Below are 20395 nucleotides of genomic sequence, written 5' to 3'. Positions count from 1 at the left end.
AAGTTTGTATGAATTTTTTTAAATCAAATGTAATTACATTTCAGACCATCTCATAACTTCTTTTTTTGCTTTGTTAGTTTACAAAATACACTTACTCCTAACCTTCGCAAAAGAAGGGGGTGGGGGGAATAGATCCCCCATACATTCAATTCATTGTTGTACTTTCAAAATAGGTCAAAGAAACGTTTATGATTTAGAGAGGCAGAGAAAAAAACACATTCTGTATTTCACAGCAGGTGCTAATTGAGAATTGAGGTTTATTTAGTTCAGAATTAACTAAAAGTTTTACAGATCACTTCCCTTAAGTGAGGAAGGTGTCTTTCATGTAGACAATGGGAACGCAGCGTAGAAAGTCCAACAAAATCGATCAGCTTGTTTTCATACACTCGCTCAGCTGTTAACTGCAAGTCAGAGCTTTAGTAGGTCAAGTGAAGGCAGCATTAAAATTTCCTTTTATGCTTCTCTTAAAAGGCGACATCTGTTGTATCCTGGGGATATTTGACAAGTAAATTAAGATGTGCACGAACATCATCTTGTAGACATATACTACTGCCACACAAATATATTTAACCTACTAAAAAGGTAATTCAAAATGCTGTATAAAATGTATGCAAAGTATAAATGACAAAGCTTTAGTTTGCTTAAATAATAATTAAACTACTTTTTGATGATCGTTTTCATTTTAACGTGCAAAGTACTGACACGCATTATACCGAACTCCCGGAAACATTCGTTGAATTTTTTTTTTTTTGCTAAATTCAAAGATACAGATAATGAATGAATTAATTAATTACCGTGTAATGATACAACGTAAGTTGCTTTTACGGGAATATATGGCACCATCTCAGTCCCCCCAAATTTTATCCCGGCTCCGGAACCGGCATAGCTGACGAATCAGGTCAGCATTCCTGACTGTAATCCGTATGTGTCCAAGGCCAGTTGCCTTTTCTTGCGGGATGAAAAACCCCAGAAAAAATGCGGGAAAAAAACCTGCTGTCCATGCCTAAGACCGGCTAACTTGGCTACGGCTAAGGAAAATCCTTAAGCTCCTGACGTCGTCGACGGGAATCGAACCTAGGACACTCCTTCTCCAGGCATATGGTTGCAAAGTGCAAAGCCACTAGGCTAACCACGCAGACAAAGATACAGATACCCCCTTATGTACGACAAACACATACACAGAGTGGTCAAAATATTACACACATCTCAGTAAATTGTGTTACTAGAATTTTCCAATAACATGCAGATAACGATGTATGCAATACATACGCTATAAAATAGGAGCAGATCTGCTCCGAGAGAGAGAGAGATCTTAAGCCAGGCCAGGCATGCGAGTTGAGTGACAATGAAAAAAAGTTGTGAGATAAATTAGCTTAACGCGGTGATAGTGGGGGCAAAACGGGCCAGTAAAAGTATCTCGAAAACCACTGTGATGTTAAGATGGCTACAAGAGCAGCGTCTCGAGTATACCAAGAATGGTGTGACAAACGGAAAACGTTATCAATTTCAGGACAGCCGGAAAAAAAGGTCATAATGAAAGCAGCAGATGACCGATCGGTAGAATCATAAAGCCCAACAAACTTGAAACAATCCATTAAATGACCGTGCTATTCAGTAATGCACTGCAGGAATGCGAATTTAATCCAGAAAAGTTATAACCCCATCGTGTATTTCATTACGGTTGGTATGTGTGTGTAATTAGATAACCCAGGAAGAATTCTGAGTTATCAAACCTTGAGCGCCCTTGAGAAAAAAAAAGAACTTTTTCATTTCAGCCATTTCAGCCTCCAATAAGCAAGGTCATGAAATCGTATACAACGTAGAGTATTTTGCAGACATCTATGCCACACTGGGATTTAAACTTACAGCCTTTTCAAACTTCTGGTGTCCACTGCTTTGCAGATCTGGTGTTGCTGACCAATATGCTAAAACATTTAATCGGGCAGAATTTTTGTTCTCACTCGAGTATGAACTCTATAACCTTCCCATGAGGTGTGATCAAAATACAATAATGTATTCCCGGAAGACACCGCTGCAATTGGTATACAGCTCCATAGTTGAGTGTTGGTAGAGTAAAATCTGTCTGATCAATCACTGCTTACTTGAAAGTTGTAATCTTGCGTTTTTAATAAGGACATTTTGATCCTCCTATCAAATATCATCGATTTCAAATGGCAGCGCATGCGTATCAAGTTCTGCTTCAAACTAGAAGCATGTTAAAACTTGCTTTCAGATAGAAAGAACGAGTTTGAAATCTGGTTGGTTTTCGGAGTTCCAAAATGGGAGTGACGGAGTGGAAGCTGAGGATCTCCATGGACAGTAAAATGAATGATATAAAGTGGAAATCAAGGAAAACTGATGTACGCTTTTTAAATCCATTAAACAGTTCAACATTTTGTTATTATTGTATTACAATGCTGCTGACACCAAACTAACAATATTTCGCTGTCCAAAAATTAAGTTCTCGATTATTTTTATGTAAAATTGCCATTTGCACGCTTTTGTAAATATAATGTACATATGATCGCATAACACATTTTATGAAACTTTTGTTTGCGTACAAAAGAGAAAGGGAAAATATTTAATATCAGTATTTTCTAAATGAGTACTTCCTCAAAATTAACAAATAAATTCACAAAACTAAATCAATTAGAATAATTCGTTCATTCAGTCGTAACAAAAAAGAAAAAATAAACATTAAGGGAAAACCTTCAGGAAAGAATCAGCCTTTCGGAACGCAAAGCATAAATGTGCACTACAAGGTCGCGTGCGCTTTGTAACAGATGATTATCAGGGATTAGTAACGCTATGACAAACATTACAAAACAAAAAGAGAAATCCTTGTGCATTTAAAAAGGAATTAAATATGATAGGAAAACAGAATCTAATCGAGTTCATTATTCAGAGAGTGAGTGAGTGAGAGAAAGAGAAAGAGAGAGAAACATTTTAATGAATCGTTATTTTGAACCTATGAAGCAAAGCATTAAAAGGCTACTGAGAGAAGAAACACAAAATTGGTAAGAACAGAACTGAACACGCAATGAAAATAAGAAAACGTTTGTTATACTGAGATCAGAAACACCAAGAATTTTCTCACAGAAGATTGGAAATGCACCAAGATTATATGGGTCTCGTTGTCGATACCATAAATCGGCTAAACACAGATTTGAAAACCGAGGCAGCACGCTGCATACTGCAAAGATGAAGCTACAATTTGCTTTCGGTGTGAAGGCCTGCGATTGAATCTTGTCATGAACGTAGAAAACTCTCATAAAGGCTATTAAACTGAAGGTGAGTTAGTTGGTCGCGCAGAGAAGTAGCAATGTTTTTCATCTGACAAACACAGTTGTTGATACACAGTTAACAGATATAATATATTGACTGTACGCAGCAACTCAATAGAAGTACCAAAATTCCAATACTTCAGACAAAAATGAAACGGTTGGGAGTTAGGTTTCAAGCTACTAACACTTTGATCAGACATAAAAAACCTGTCACGTCTTAGCTCAATGCCTGTCAAGGCCACCAAAGTGGCTTTCTAGATGACTAATTAATGCTATTATAGGTAGGTAAATCTTATCTACATAATCAACAGCCGAACCAACATGCAGGTGCAAAGCACTTGCAGTGGATGTGGAAGCTTGGAAAGCTTGATTATGGAGAGACCAATCACGCTACACCTACTACCGCGCAGATGGATGGGTGTGGCGGATGCCTAGCGAATGTCTGTTACCCGAGTGTAACTCCAACTGTGAAATCTGGAGGTGGCGGTGTGATGGTATGGTCCAGATTTTCCTGATTTGGCCTCGAACCTTTATTTGTGGGCCACAAACAATGAACTCCAAGAGGTATCTGAATATTCTGGACAATGCAATGCTTCCTGTGGCGTTTCTACGGAACTGACCACTGTCTTTTACAGCAAAATAAATGCACCGTGTCATAAGGCTGCTGCTGTAACTGTGTGCTTTATGGACATGAACATCACCACACTTGATTGATCTCCACAGAACTCTGATCTCAACCTACTGAACATCTTTGGAATGAAGTCAGGTGAGGTCAAGGGACCTTGCCACACAACAGTGCAGGAGCTCATTACATTCCAACAGGAAGAATGGTCCAAAATTCCCATTTATCGCTATCGTACGCTTATGGAAAGCATGCCCCGTAGGATTGTCATTGCAGCGAAAGGTCTAATATCATATTATGATGGACGCCATGGTTGTCTGTTCATTCCTCATACCTATGGGACCTTCTCGTTAGTTTTTAAGGTGCAGAATAATCTGCAACTATAGTTCTACTTCTTCCTTTCTGCTTTTAAAGGAGTCTGACCATTCTGTAACAACTAATTCATGGTCTTCTTTTCGAACATAATGAATATCTACAAACCATGATATAGCTTATGGTAACGTTCGCATTATCATGATTTTTCTTTGGAAACTCATTAAAAATGGGTAGGTCAAATCCACTTTTTTTTGTCAGGCAAACCGAGTGTAGTTTATTACTGCCCCTATAGCGACGAGTATGTACTTGGGAGTAGAAACCACAACAGTCACATGAATAGATATTAAACAGGAATATATATATATATATATATATATATATATACACACACACAATGCATTTTTTCAAGCCGACCAAATTTTGATTCACCTTTTACGTATTTATATATTGGTTAGATATTTGGTTTGCTTTTGTTTCCAAGTTACTCAGAGAAAAAGAACAAATGATTTTTTTCTCTCTTATTTTCTGCTCAATTTTAGCAAGATATATCGTGTGGGTAGCATTGTGAAAAAAATATGCAATAAAACAATTTGTGATCGCGAGTTAACAGGTTGCACTCCAGTATACATCCAGATAAAGGTGAATGTTTGGAGATTTAGGAACATTTGAACAATATTATTATAAAAAGCTAATTTTTAGTCAATCCCTTTAGTTTTAGGAATTAGTAAATGGTTTACATGTACATGGCGTACTCATACAAAATGGAAAAACAATTTTAACAAAAGTAATAGTAGAGCATCTAAAAATTCAAGGATATGGATGCTAATTACGCATCGTTGAACAAAGTGAAAGGAAAGGACGGGTGGCTAGTTTGCACGTCGATTTCACTTTTTTAATTTTTTTATTGTAGCTTTCAACATTTTAAATTAAAATGGGTAGCGGTGGTGGTGTTCGAATGTTTCTTTTGTTTATTTCAGCAGGTTTCGAAAATAATCGATTTTTCATTTACATTTGTGTTCAATTTCGATTTTTTTTTATTAAAGAACCATCCGTATATCATACTATGATCAACATTTAGCAATAATTTAAGTAATTTTTGTAGTAAAAAAAAAGAAAAACTTTATCCCGAATGTTCGTTGATTATGAAATTCGCTAACCGTTATTTGAAGTCTCAATGTATCAACGACAAAGCCGGTTTTCTCCGCAGAAGACAGTAGAGTCTGCAACCCGTTTGGCAAAAGAACATCTTCTGAGTGATATCATCAGCGTTAATATTTGGGAGCGTGTATAACTTCCGGCATCAGTAGCCTTGACGCTGCATTAAGACACGTGATCTTGAAGGACAGTATACATACATACATACATACATATATATATATATATATATATATTAAAAATATAATAAATATAATAGAAATCCCATAATTCCCTAAAGTATCGTGTTTTCACATGAGCACAATACCAAGGCAATTCATTCGTGCCGCATGGCACAGATATCAGTTCATCAACTTGAGCGAGAAAATGATACTTTATCTTTCTAAATCATGCAGTCATCAAGACATAGCCTTTTCAGATCTTCTCTTCTAAAAAGTTTACACTTTCTCTTCTAGGAATATTATTTTCTTATTAAATTACACACGCACTCGCTGTCCATTACGAAGTTTGACTTAGGAAATATATTTAGGTATTGCAATTGTCCAGGATATTGATAATATCCCGGACAATAATAATATCGGTATCATTAATTCTTGAAATAGTCTTTCACAAGACAAAACAAGATGGAGCCTAAAAAAAAATACGCGTTTTTTTTTTTAGGCTGCGAAGTTATAAGTATCAGTTTGAGATAGGCGACATCACTAGTAGATATCTGCAAAAGGAGAGGTCATACATCTCCCTTGACTGAGAAGACATCTTCTGGAGGAGGGGTTGTGGGGGGGGGATATCCCCTCCCAATTCTTATTTCCTATGAACTTTCTTTTTTCTCTCATCCCAACAATTTTTGACATATGAGTCACAGAATTAGACAATTCAGAACATCAAAAGGCTGTAAGAGCAAGTAATATTAGAAACTCTGGATGCAGTTTTCGAAAATAAAGAGAGGATATATTTTCTTTTCTTTTCACACAGTTGTACATGATAAAAGTTTAAAATCAAGCGACTGCGAGTCGAAACTTATTTCACAACTTTACCATCCATACTATTATAGTGCGGGAAAATTAAAAACAGAGCCCGTAGCAAATAATGTAATTGTGTTTTGTGAATAAAGTACAAATGAAGTGAAAAGTGACAATTGTGTTACTATATCTGTAGATACCTCCACCAGACTAGAATATAAATATAAGTCGTACTTAAATTACAACTGCTAGAATTTGGTTATTTTACAGTAAGCCAGTAGATATTTTAACCAATCACATTATAAAACTCTTAAAAAGTTTGATGTAGAAAATAAAAAGGTGTCGTACTGTGCAGATAACACAAATACAAATTTTGGGGAGTGAGAAGACAGGATAAATATATCTGTAGATGTCTCCAACAGACTAGTATATTTGTTCATCAGTTTGAAATAAAAGTACGACTGTTAGAATTTGGTGATTTTACAGAGAAACAGTAGATAATTTAACCCAAAAAATGTGACCTAAACTCTTAAAAAGTTTGGTATGGAAAAAAGGATCATACTCTGCAGATAACAAATATAAAATTTGGCTTTACCCACACAAAGTAAGATAAAATCACATCAACATCATATCGACCAGCATGTGAAAACATGTCCATGAGTCATCTGAGTGAAAGTTTCAATTTTGAAGGAACGGTCAGGGTAGGGTAGGGTAAACAGTAATATAAGGAAAAACAATCGAGTCGAGCCTTTCCAGTTACTGCAATCGTTCATCCTCTGCAGCTATCGTATTTTGTTGTGATGTTGTTTGGACAGTAAAGTAAAATAATGGGTGAGCCACAAAAGTCTTTGAAATTTTATTTTTTCAGGAAAATAGCACGAGACAAAACTCTTCAGATAGCACTAAAAGGATGGAAACCGATTATTATTTTAGAAGACTCATACATTGTGATGTATTTATCCAGGACCACTTGGGAAAAGTTATGAAGGAAGTGGTCTGATATCCTCAAATACTTGCAAAGAAGAGTCGACTACAAATTGGACATCGGTGACTGTTATATTCTGAAATGGCAAGATGGGGAACTAATGCTCGATGATACAGGAGCTGGTGGAATTACAGTTTTCTCTATTAGTTGTGAAAAAGTTGAGAGATTTTCACCAAAAATGTATGACATTGATAATCATTTACTATTTTTGGAAAAACTGAATTACCAGCTGTTCGAATCATGAGGAAAATTATTGCTAACCATTTAAATTCATCAATGGTAAAATTAGACTTTCCAGATTTTATTCAATTTGATAAAGATTCTTTATTTTGGGACATTTACGAACATTTTACAGACTGTGTATACCTGGTGACAAAAGAATACATGGAATGTTTATGAAGGTATGGTGTCATATCCAGACTAACAGCGTATCAAATGTATGAAGCTGTGCTTCCTATAGTTTCCGTTCTTAAGAATCTTTTTGCATCACCAGATATTTTGATGTAATATAACTAAGAAACAGTAAGTAACGAAAATTTCTTTATTGATCTCTTTGGAAAGTTTTGTTAAGAGTGTAAACTAAATATTGTGAAATATTTTTAGGTAATTACATGTTTCAAACTTTTCTCTGTGAATATACTTGTAAATAATATTTCAGCAAAATAAAACATGCGTGTGTTTTCCACAGTGAAATTTTTACTCAGTTATTCTGTTTAGAAGTTGATATATAAATCCATAACATTATAGCTTAATGCAATTCTGTTTAATTATTATAAAAAATATATCACTACTGTAAAATAAATGCCAGGAATGGGGGGGAAAGTGAGGAAAACTGATATCCAGTTATTAATTATTTTAGAAAATTGTCTAATGCTACATATTGACATTGTTTGAGTTATCTGTAAACATTTCATTCATATACTCAAAAACTCGAACTGATAATCTCAAAGCATGTTGGTGTCATTAGAATACAGAAGGAGCACATATATGAGTCATGATTAGACACATTCAATTTTATGCTCACCTAAGCATATCACTATAGTCTAAAGTTTTAAATGTATGGAACTTTGTAACATAGAAAGTAACAAAGTATACTACAGAGCTAATATTCATTTGAAATAATAAGAAATAACTATTTATTTGTGCTGGCAAAAGAAGCTTCTATTAAGAAATTGCTAACGGAGAGTTCCAAACCTTGTTTGTCTCATTTCCGTTATTTAAAAAAATAAAATAAAATTTCAGTTACAGAAGTAGGTTTGAAGCACAAGGAATTGAAGGTAAAATTAATAGTCAGAGAACGACAATCAGTTTATCACAGTTTTGCAACCAAAAGCAGTTTGTGTATACCAAAGAAGGTCAAAGAAGGATACATAATAACTAGATTTTGAAAACCATATTTTGAATTTTAAAAGTAAAATAGAGAAAATCAACCAATCAGATTGAAAAGAAAAAAAAAACATTATATATATATATATATATATATATATATATATATATATATATATATATATATATATATATACAGGGTGTTCGGGATAAATTTGACATATTTATAATTAATTATATTTTTCCGTAAGTTACATGTATTAACACACACTTCTCTTCATTTAAAAGTTTGGACCCTTCTTCATTCATATACAAGATGTCAGAAAGGATGCATAGCTGGAACCCACCTGAATCATGGAAGAGAATAACTTGTATCATGATGATTCGTGCCCGCCATCAAAATAAGGATATTACGACTGCTGCCCAATGCTCCCTGAATACAGTAAAAACAATCAGGCATGAACTAGAGACTTGCAATGGTGACTACGAGGATGTAGCAAGAAGAAAGATCCCTAGCAGACGATCTGATTGCGTTCGTACAGCAGAATTCCTCGCAAATCTGCAGGAACAGGTGTTGAAGAACCCTGGCATTGGAATTCGGGCTTTGTTTGTGGAGTTGCTAACTGTAGTCAAGCCCTGGATAACAAGGGTAGCCAATGGTAGGCCGTATGTATGGCAGCAGGATTCGGCCCCTTGCCACACCTCTGGGAAAAGTCAAAAATGGTTGTCTGAAAATTTCTACGACTTCACCAGTCCAAATGTTTGGCCTCCAAACTCCCCAGACCTTAACCCCATGGATTATTTTGTATGGGGCGCAGTTGAAAAAGACACCAATCGCACTTCCAGTAATACAAAAGCCCAGTTAATGGATAAAATTAAAACAGTTTTTGCGGCCCTTCCCAGGGAGACTGTAGCATCAGCTTGTTCGAGGTTCCGAAGCAGAATTGAAGCTGTGATCGATGCTAATGGTGGTTATTTTGAGTAAATCTTGTTGATAGTATTGTAATTAACTCTGCCTGTAATGTTTTTTTGTCAATTCATTAAATTTAATAGATACAAAGAAGATTTTCTTTTTCCTTACGAAACTGTCAAATTTATCCCGAACACCCTGTATATGGGAATAAATTTTTAACTTGGGTATATTGTGTATTAGGATAACCAAGCAATTTTTTGCATCACCAGCTATTTTGATGTAATATAACTAAGAAACAGTAAGTAACGAAAATTTCTTTATTGATCTGTTTATTGATAACCAAGCATATAAAATTGCTTGGTTATCCTAATATATATATATATATATATATATATATATATATATATATATATATATATATATATATATATATATATATATATATATAGAGAGAGAGAGAGAGAGAGAGAGAGAGAGAGAGAGAGAGAGAGAGAGAGAGAGAACCATATCAAAAGTGCGCATCGAGAGACGTGAATTTCTGGATGTGATGTGAAAGACACATTGAGATTAACGCTCGCTTAAACATATCACTATAGTCTAAAGTTTTAAATGTTTGGAACTTTGTAACATAGAAATTAACAAAGTATACTACAGAGCTAATATTCCTTTGAAATATTGAAAAGCATTTTATTTCCTAAAGAAATTTGAATTTCTGATGGATTTATTCTAAGATATGCAATGACAAAATTACCATGTAGTTGGAAAGAATTACCTGAAAGAGTTAAAAAACAGAATTCTTGGTTAATAAAATATAATCATCAGCTGAACTGGGAAATTGGTTCACTATCTCTGGACAAACTAAGAGATTGGATAATAGAATCAACATGCAAATATCAAATATTGCTCGCCAAAGGAAGAGAAGAATCAAAAACATTAACAAACTTAACAGGCAGACCTGTTCTTGATTTTATTGGAAACATATCCAAAGATTGTGTGCTAAGGAACAAGAGTCAACTGCATTTTCAGGTTATTTACAGCAAATCGTTCTTTCAGCCCTCGCGCGCGCGCGCGCGTGTGTGTGTGTGTGTGTTGTTTTCTATATCCCATAAAAAAAAAAAAAAATGAGCGAACATAAAACCATTTGGAATTTTTCTTTTTTCATGGAAATAGCAAAAGAGATAAATCTGGTGAAATATTTCTAGGTAATTATAGGTTCTTATTTTCATTGTGAATATATTTGTAAATAATATTTCAGTCAAATAAATATGTATTTGTAAACTTAAATGAAATTGAGGTAACGTTCATGTATTCTTCATATTTAAGAATATTTATTCTGCTTAGAATTTCTAACTGAGATTCCAGTAGTTAATTACTTAGAAAATGTCTAACTACAATCTATTGACAAGAAAAACCTGAAAGAAAAAATTGCAGTAAAACTGAGATTCCAGTAGTTAATTATTTCAGAAAATGTCAACATGAAAAAAGTGTGTGTGTGTGTGTGTGTGTGTGTGTGTGTGTGTGTGTGTGTGTGTGTGTGTGTGTGTGTGTGTGTGTGTGTGTGTGTGTGTGTGTGTGTGTGTGTGTGTGTGTTATACTGTACCGTTTTGTGTATCCCGTAAAGTTAAAAAAAAAAATCATTTCACTTGTCAGAATTCCATACTCTAATCATCACCCAGATTTCCAAAAACAGGGAGTCACACATAGCCACAACAAAAACGCGTTTCCACTTCAACTCTATGATGTCATTTTAGACAGAACCTAAGGAACCTAGCAAATAACTAATTGTGGGTTTTTAATAGATAAAGTACAAAATGAATTAAATAGTTACACTTTTGTTACTATATTAGATGTGTCCAACAGATCAGAATAGAAAATCCAAACGAAAGAGTTAATTATTTTAGAAATGTGAAAAAAAAAAAATCACGAGTGCAGATTACTATGTCTTAGGGCAACTGTCGCACTACATTGTGAAAATTAACAGAAGAGGATAACGGTTACAAGCGGTGGCTTTACTTCCCATGATGACATTAACTAGAAAATATCCATAACCGTGGGAAAAAACATAGCCATGAGCCACAGTAGAATGACATTAACGAAACGGACAGAAACCTATAAGGAACAAGAGTCAAATGCATTTTTAAGGGGTTAATTGCAGCAATTTTGTTCTTTCAGACCTAGTGTTTGTTTATGTTGTGCTGTGAATATATGGTTATAATTCAACTATTTTGGAATATTAATTTGCTTTCAGAAGTTCGTTAGTTCCAAGAAGACCCATTCTGAAGAGGAAGTAAGTTAATCTAAATTATCATTAGAATTTTTCTAGACTACATACAAAAGTTCTTGTAATCCATTTGAATCTCCGTTTATTTGTTTAAAAAATGCCATTTGGTTTTTCATTCAAAAAGAATCCATTTTGATCTCTAAAAGCTAACACCATCTCTTCACTCTAAACTAAAAATTCCAATAGCCAAAAATTTTGTAATAAAGATAACACTTAATTAGAAAAAGCAATGAACATTAAGATATTAATTTAGGCAAATCAAAATATTCGGATGAGTTATGTATATGAGAAAAAAAAGTGTGTGTTTGAGGGGACATCAATGATAGCCTGTTATTAATTATTCAGAAAATGTCTAAATGTTGCCGCCATCTCTTGATTCTAAACTAAAATTCCCATACTCAATAACAGGAATGAAATACCACAAACCTATATTGGAAAATTCGTGGTGCCACCTATAGACAAATATTTCCCAACATTTCCACAATCGAACCAAAGACCCCCAACACATGAACAAATATCCCCAGAATTCCATAATCTAAATATCACTCGAACCAAAGACAAAACGTGACGTCAATGACAGATGGGGGGAACCCCAGCGAAATTCAAAACATTCCATACTCTATCTTATCTCTAACCACACCCACAATACTATACGCGAACAAAATCACTACGTGACGTCAATGACACATGTTCCCTCAGGGAAATTCCAAACATTCCAAACTCATGACGTCACACTGCGAATCATACAATGGCGTCAATGATCTTATCACCCAATGACGTCATGATTCCTTATCTTGATCTTGATCTTCTTAGTGCCACCCCTACTACTCAGGTGGATCTGTAGAGAAGGTGCTCTTGCGTGGCCACCTCGGTCACCTGGCTTCGTTAGACTTTTTCTTATGGGGTCACATCAAAACAGTCGTGTATGCTTCAAAAGCTGCTTCTCTCGATGACCTTAATACTAAAATTACAAACGCAATCAATGCAGTCACTGCTCAGCAATTACTAAACGTTTTCCGGAACTTCGAAAATCGTCAAGTTATATGCATCGCACAAGATGGCGGTCATGTTGAGCACTAATAAGAAACAAATCATTGTAGATAAAACTTAACTCCATACTCTTTAAACTGTTATATACTATAAATCTGTAACTTTTATAATGTTGGAAGTATTAAAGTTTAAAACTGCACTAAGAATTATGGGACACCCTTTATAGTGGAAATATCAGTAATAGTGAGGACTCCACATTGTCCGCGCAGTTAGCCTAGTGGCTTTGCGCTTTGTAACCATATACCTTGGGAAGGAGTGTCCCAGGTTCGATTCCCGTCAAAAACGTGAAGAACTTGTGGATTTTCCTCAGGCATAGCCAAGGTACCCGGTCTTGGGCGCGGGCAGTAAGATTTTTTCCGCCTATTTGGCGTTTTTTTATCCCGCAAACAGGCAAACCGGCCCCGTGAACATACGCTTCTACAGTCAAAAATATATCCCTCCCAGCGGCAGACTAGGCGACAGGTAGGTTGGGGGTGGTACTAACAAGTAGTCGCATCTAAGTAACACGCGGACCCTGCATAGGAAGCGGGAATAACGCGTAGTGAAAGAAGAAGAAGAAGTCAGGACTCCACATTATAAGCCAGTTTTCTGGGTAACCTTTACAGCTTTTATGATGTGTCCTATGAACTTCCATTTCCTATCCACCAAGGTCCCAGGTCTATTGTCTCCTGTACTTCCTGAAGCAAAGATCCTCCAACGTGATAAACTCATTCCAGCTTTTCTAGTTAAAGTGCATAACTTTATATTTAGCAACATTTAAATGACATCCCTATTCTTCAACCCAAAGCATTATCCTATTCAAATCCTCTTGCAACAGCATTAAAATTCTTGACATTGCTCTTCCTAGAGTAACATCATCAGGATGGCTCGAGTTTGGTTCAAATTTTTGAATAGATTACAAATACCATATCAGATCAAAATTTGTCGTACAAGAGGAGTGCTTGAGCGTCATAAAGATCAATACATGAACATGAACCAATAAAACCACTCTAATAATTAATTACATTGTGATGAAACCCACTAAAAACATTTTTGGAATATTGAGAAGTTAAACTTCTAAAACCAGATGGGATGGTGCAGAAAATATTAACAGTGGATATCTAAGTTTCAAGAAACTCATATAAAGAGAGGCGCGCTCTAAAGAGCAGAAGAATAATAAATGAATGAGGAGGAGAGGTGTTGCTAGTTCGGATTTGGGATCGAATTAGTATAAAGGCATTCCCAAATGATGTCAGAGAAAACAGATATTGTGTTATTTGGAATCACTACAAAAATAACTGACTGATACTGACTGGGCTATAGACTCGGTGCCGTGGTAATGAGGCCTGAGAGTGTATGCTTTTTGTATGAGAGAGAAAGTTGTTTCGAATTAAGGTCAAAGCAACAGAGGCTTAAAAGCCATCGTACTATGTCTGTTAAACAAGTATAATGGGGCTTATTTCTCTCTTTTGAAGAGGAGAATCCACCACATGAAACCAGCAAAACTTAACTTCAGTTGAAGCATCCTTATAAAGGTTTCTAGCCTTCTTGATGGGATTCTAACCCAAACTTTACGATCGAAAGACAGATGTAACATCCTCGTGGCTGACCTGGGCTACACGAGACGACAAACAGAGAGAACTACCAAGGTTACATAGAACTGCTGTTATCTTGATTTTGTTTTGAATGAATAAAAATTGCAACTCACTCTTAATTAAAAATGGCATTTTATGTAATTTATTGCATATTAAAACGCAAACAATACACGAGCCTATTTGAATACAACAATACACTCCGCATAACGTGGGTTTCGAACTGTATGAGTTTCAATATAATGTAATGGTATCAAATGCATCATTGCAATATGTTTAATTGTGATTTCGTCAGAAAGGCAATTATATTGACTACATATTCATTGAGACCCTCCGTAGCTCAGTCGGCATAGACGAAGCCCTTTAGTTGGAAAGAACTGGGTTCGATTCCCGTCGGTGTTATGAGGAACCTTTAACTAGTCTCTTTCGACTAAAGAGAGTTAGCCGGTCTCATACGGAGGGAGGGGGATTTTTCACCTGGAAACTCGGATTTTTCGTCCCCCCGAACAAGCATTCGGAATACACACGGATTACAGTCATGAATACGTCCCAGCCATATGCCTGTCCCGAGCCCTGATTAAATTGGGGGATTGGGGAAAGCAATGGTGAACTACCCTGTAAAAATCTCATAGGAAATACTTTGGGCAATGCCTACAAAGTCACCTACTGTCGGAAACGACTGAAAGAGAAAACTATTCACATATTCATTAATAGCTATTCATGGCATCGGGGCAGCGATGTGTTACAAAATCAAGGAGAAGCACTTTTTGAGGTATTGTATTTGGAATCATTTTATTATTGAATAAATAAGTGATTTTCTACTTAAGATGTGAACTTCCATAGACTGTGAGTTTCTAGTGGGCGAGTCCTTTTGACAGAATGTTTTTAAATATGATTTTATTGTAGAATTCGATGCTGTCATTGATTAATAGCATTGCTTTCATTCAATACGGAAGAGAATGCATTTGCTTAAAAGTAGCGAAACTTATTTTGTACACAAGTCAGTACAGTCAATACCCAGAAACATTGCACGATTTGAAAATTTTTGACTGCAACAAAAACGGTTGGTCAATGCTAAATTATAACGTGATGTGCACAATATTGACTAACTGAAGTATATGCGATTAAAAAAAAAATTATCGATAATAAATTTGGTTTCAACGAAAAACCTTTGCCATCTGCTGAAGATTTCAATCTAAAGACGTTGTCATTATTCTTAATTTTATTTCTCTGAGACTCTTTTGCTCATAAACTTTCACAAGAAGCAATTATATAATCGGAGGTTTAAATTAGCAGAAAAACGTTAGCGTAGTCATCTTAAAAACTTTTAAATAATTTAATTATATATTTTTGTCATAGAAAATTTCCTAATAAATAAATCATTGTCAGTGCCCTTAATAAATGAAATCTTTTCATATGAGACTGTTCGCTTTCGTTTAACTAGAACAACTAAAATTCATTCTCATCAAATGACACATTCAACAGCTGGCCAGGAAGTCCGGTTTCACGAACTTGGTTCACAACAATTCGAGATGCTTCTTAACCTACTGCACGAGCGTCGCGATATAACTGCTTATTTTTTGTAAGAAAGGCGCATCAGTGAAATAGCGGTAGTTGGGGAAAAAAATGAATTCGTTTTGTGTGTGACCGCTTCAGCACTTCTCGAAAGTGCGAGTTTGCGTGAGCGTCGCATTGCGTAACGGAAAGTAGCGGAACACTTTGACGGGAGGCGGAGCGTTTTGGTGAATACGACTAACAGCACGTGGAGATAACAAAATGCTTTGATCAGGGAGCACGGAAGACGTGTGTGCATTCATCACGGGCATTCCGTGAACATCGAGATATTACAATGAATCGTAACAGTTTGCTGCTTCCTATTTCGCTCAAAATCACTTTGTCGTCGGTATCGCTACGACATTTTTCGTGGATCCTTGTCGTCATGAGCTTTTTCGTGCTGGCCATACTCACTTACAGAAGATGGATGAGATTTTCTAATACAGTGCAAAAGCTTCCCGGAACCAACTGTAGCACTCTTGGATTGACGTATGCCATAGGAAAATTATTTTTCATGAAAAACGCTCCAGATCCTAATGAACGTAAGTACCTCTAGATGTTATCACATCGTATTATACATAAGTGCTGATATGCTTAATAAAGAGTGATTGGACTTTTAACGAAAAACGTGCGTTGTTGTTAATCCTCAAATTATCAGAAAAACTTTATTCGGATGATTTCTAGTTCGACAGCGAAAAAACGTGAGTCTATAAAAATTTAACTTTCCTGTAACGTAAATTGTTAACTGTTTATTATTTTATTTATATATAATTGATGTTTAAAATTGGAAAATCCACTAACAATATTTTAAAAGAGAATGGCATATATCCGAATGCAAAAATAGCTTCAAGTTCTTCAATGCAATTTTCTCTCAAAAACGAAACGAAAAAGCACCAGCATGACTACTTCTGAGCTATATACAACGCACCGTAACCTACCTGTTAGTATCTGCATATCGCGTGCTGTTATCAATATGGTACTATTTAATGACAGAGAACATTAGCTGGAATAAATTATTTCTCTTCATACTGACATAGACATAATTGTACACTTATTCTAAAAATAATAATGAATAATTTTAAATTATCCACCTGCCCAGAAGTTTAAAAAGGGAATCGAAATTTCCCATGCTAGCAATGTGCAGTATCGTAGCAGTCCTCCCTCTTGTTTTCATTTCATTAATACACAAACGTCAGAACAGAACTGTGAAGAAACATAACGATAGTTTCAACAGTTCACTTCTCTATATATAGAGAAGTGAACTGTTGAAACTCATGTCTATAAAAGTCTTCATATTATTTGAAAATGTCCATTTTTATACGATTTTATGTATACTACTTGCAGGGGCAAATTATTTTAACACACTGATGTTCAAAATATTAACTAGGACCTAATTTATAGGTACGGCTTCAAGTTACTTAATCTTAGTCTTGACTAAGGTTAAATAACTTGAAGTAACTTGAATATCAAATTTATATGGCTGAAAAAAGAGAGCCAAAAGGCTTCACTTCGGCGATGGAAAATAATTCAAATTAAGTGGATATCGAATCCAACATTATTTCAAAGCCGAATATAGAAACTATAAAAGTTTAGGCGGATCCAAGCGTAAGCAAACTTTTCATGACAGGGGCAACTCTTAGTAAAGGTGGAGTAAGCTCTGATCACTATCCTTAGTATTTTCCATAATGTAAAACACATCTCTTAGCGGACATGTATGATGTTATACATTATGGGAGGGCGGTCACTACCCAGACCGGTTTCGACCTTTGTTGAGGTCTCGTCAGTAGGAGCCAGACCCAGATGTAAATGTAAATATTCGGTTTGAAGTGACGCATAACTTATACTTTACCATACGAGTTGCTAAAGGTGTCACATCACAAAACGCACCAAGAATTACTGAAAAAAGAGAGCCAAAAGGGTTTACTTCGGCGATGCAAAATTATTCAAATTAAGTGGATATTGAATCAATTGAATTAAATGGATAATGAACTTAATTTGGATAATTTTAAATCGCCGAAGTGAAGCCTTTTGGCTCTCTTTTTTCAGTAATTCTTGGTGCCTTTTGTGATGTGACACCTTTTTTGGCAACTCGTATCGTAAAGTATAAGTTCTGCGTCATTTCAACCTGAATATTTACATCTGGGTCTGGCTCCCATTGACGAGACCTCAGCAAAGGTCGAAACTGGTAGTGACTCCCCCATAATGTATAACATCATACATGTCCACTAGGAGATGTGTTTTACATTATGGGAAATACTAAGGATAGTGATCAGAGCTTATTTCACCTCTACTACGAGTTGCCCCTGTCATGAAAGGTTTGCTTCTATATTCGGCACAAAACTCTTGTAATTTCTCTATTCGGCTTTGAAATAATGTTGGATTCAACATCCACTTAATTTGGAAAAATTTTATATGGTTTTATACAGTTTGTTGCTTGATCAACATATGATGATCAGAATGCCAACCTCGGGGCATGCTGTACCACTCGAGAGTCTTATCAATTCTATTTTTATTAATTTTATATATATTTTTTGTATTTTTAATTTATTTTTACATGATCCGGAAACCCTAATCTAGAAATCAAACATGAAACGCTTTTCAATCCACATCAGGCCTCCAATAAGTGGGGCGTTGGTCTCACATCGGATGGTGAAATTCATCTCTCACCTAAAGAAAATCACAAACATCCATGCCCACGACAGAATTCGAACCTGCAGCCTGTTGGAGGAGAACGGGCATGCTAACCACTGGGCTGTTTAGAACATAGCTGCGTGATGATTTTCGCGTACTACTGTGGATATCATTACCAAAGAGAGATCGTTCTATTAAACATCTAGTACTTCAACACTGTAGATGGGTTTATTGTTGAAAACAAAGAAAATATTATGAATACTTGAATATCTCATTTATAATTTTCAGACAATAAATAAAAAAGAAATCTATTACAAAACAGTGATGAATACGATTAACGAGAAACGAAACGAAAGAGTTTAATGCCAATGGATTTGAAATCTCAATGAATGACCGATGAGAGAGTTCGACTTTATGAAGTGAATATTATGATTCTGATTGGCAGTCAGCTCCGTACTGTAATCAACCCATTAAACATTTGTGAGATAGACAGAGCTTACAGGCATCCAGTGATATTTTCACTAAAATAAAGGAACATCTACCTGAAAAATAGCAATTTAGCTACCCCCCCCCTAACGGACCAGAAAACAGACAATTATCGAATACAAGGCATGGTCTTTGCTGTTTGACAAGGACGGAAGTGAACCATTGACTGAAAAAAGTAATAAGCATATCTCCACGTAGGGTCTGTGCTAGATAACAAGGTCCATCTTTAGTTGCTTGATTTTTTCTTGTGTTCAAGCTACTATGTGCTGTTTGGCTTGGCCTTGTAAACGGTTTCGACTGATCACTATCGGGTTACAATGACACATAACAGCACACACTCGATCTATCTGGTGGCTCACTCTTCTGGAACCAACCCAAAGTGCACTGTACTCTCGAAATTCCACCAAAATCCCAACGTGACCTTGTTCTTCAACCGACTTCTTATTGGGAATGGAAGTGAAATTCTGTTTTACTCGGATTTCTTTGATTCTGAATAAACAGACTGTTGAAGTAGAAGCTCTTTTCGTTGCAATAATAATCTGTTTTGTGAGATGTTCGTCATGACCATTACTGACCAATTAACTGCATATATACTGTGAATCAAGGTGTGTCATGATGTTCATGTATGGATCATTTTAACTTTTTTTTGTAACTTCCAAAGCTGAGAAAATACTTGTCGATTCGAATTCGGTCGAATCTGCGATGCAGAGAATCATTATAAGTGATTTTTCAAACGTAGGTAGGTTAACCGATCTCATATGGAGGAGGAAGCATCTTCTCTCCCAGAAACTTGGGAATTTCATTCTGTAAACAGGCAAACAGGCTAAAGAACACATGCATTGACATACGTTTTGTAAAATATCCGTTAATTGCATGTATAATTGCCTCACATCCTCGGTTTCTTTGACCATAATTCAGAATGACCCAACGCAACCCCCAGCGACGATGGTGAAGATAACACTGAAAAACCGAGTTCAGCAGATAATCGCAAAGTAAAACCCTCGAAAGATTTGGTTTCGATTTTGGTCACTCATTCGAAATCATAATTTTTATTTATTTATTTAAATAAATTTATTTATTTTAAATAAATGATTGTACGTAAATCATTTTTCTTTTAAAAAAATAGTCTCCTTCATATGATAAACAGAAAATATATAATTTTAGGAAGCACGGTAAAACAGAATACGTAGACATACTTTTGGATCATCGTTTATGCACTCTATAAAAGACGTTTTTATCTCCCAACGTGTGGGTAGAACCATA

The 20395-nt window shown here is 35.6% G+C and overlaps 1 protein-coding gene across 1 annotated transcript in view; it reads left to right on the top strand.

Moving 5' to 3' along the window:
• Window positions 1–20395, top strand: part of LOC150095868 (cytochrome P450 4c3-like) — a 125559-nt gene that overhangs the window by 62063 nt on the left and 43101 nt on the right. The window lies entirely within an intron of this gene.

Source organism: Typopeltis vanoorti, chromosome 19 (genome assembly GCF_054136105.1).
Source record: "Typopeltis vanoorti isolate ZY-2024b chromosome 19, IOZ_Tvanoo_1.0, whole genome shotgun sequence".
NCBI lineage: Eukaryota > Metazoa > Arthropoda > Arachnida > Uropygi > Thelyphonidae > Typopeltis > Typopeltis vanoorti.
This window is presented reverse-complemented; position numbering and strand designations above follow the sequence as displayed.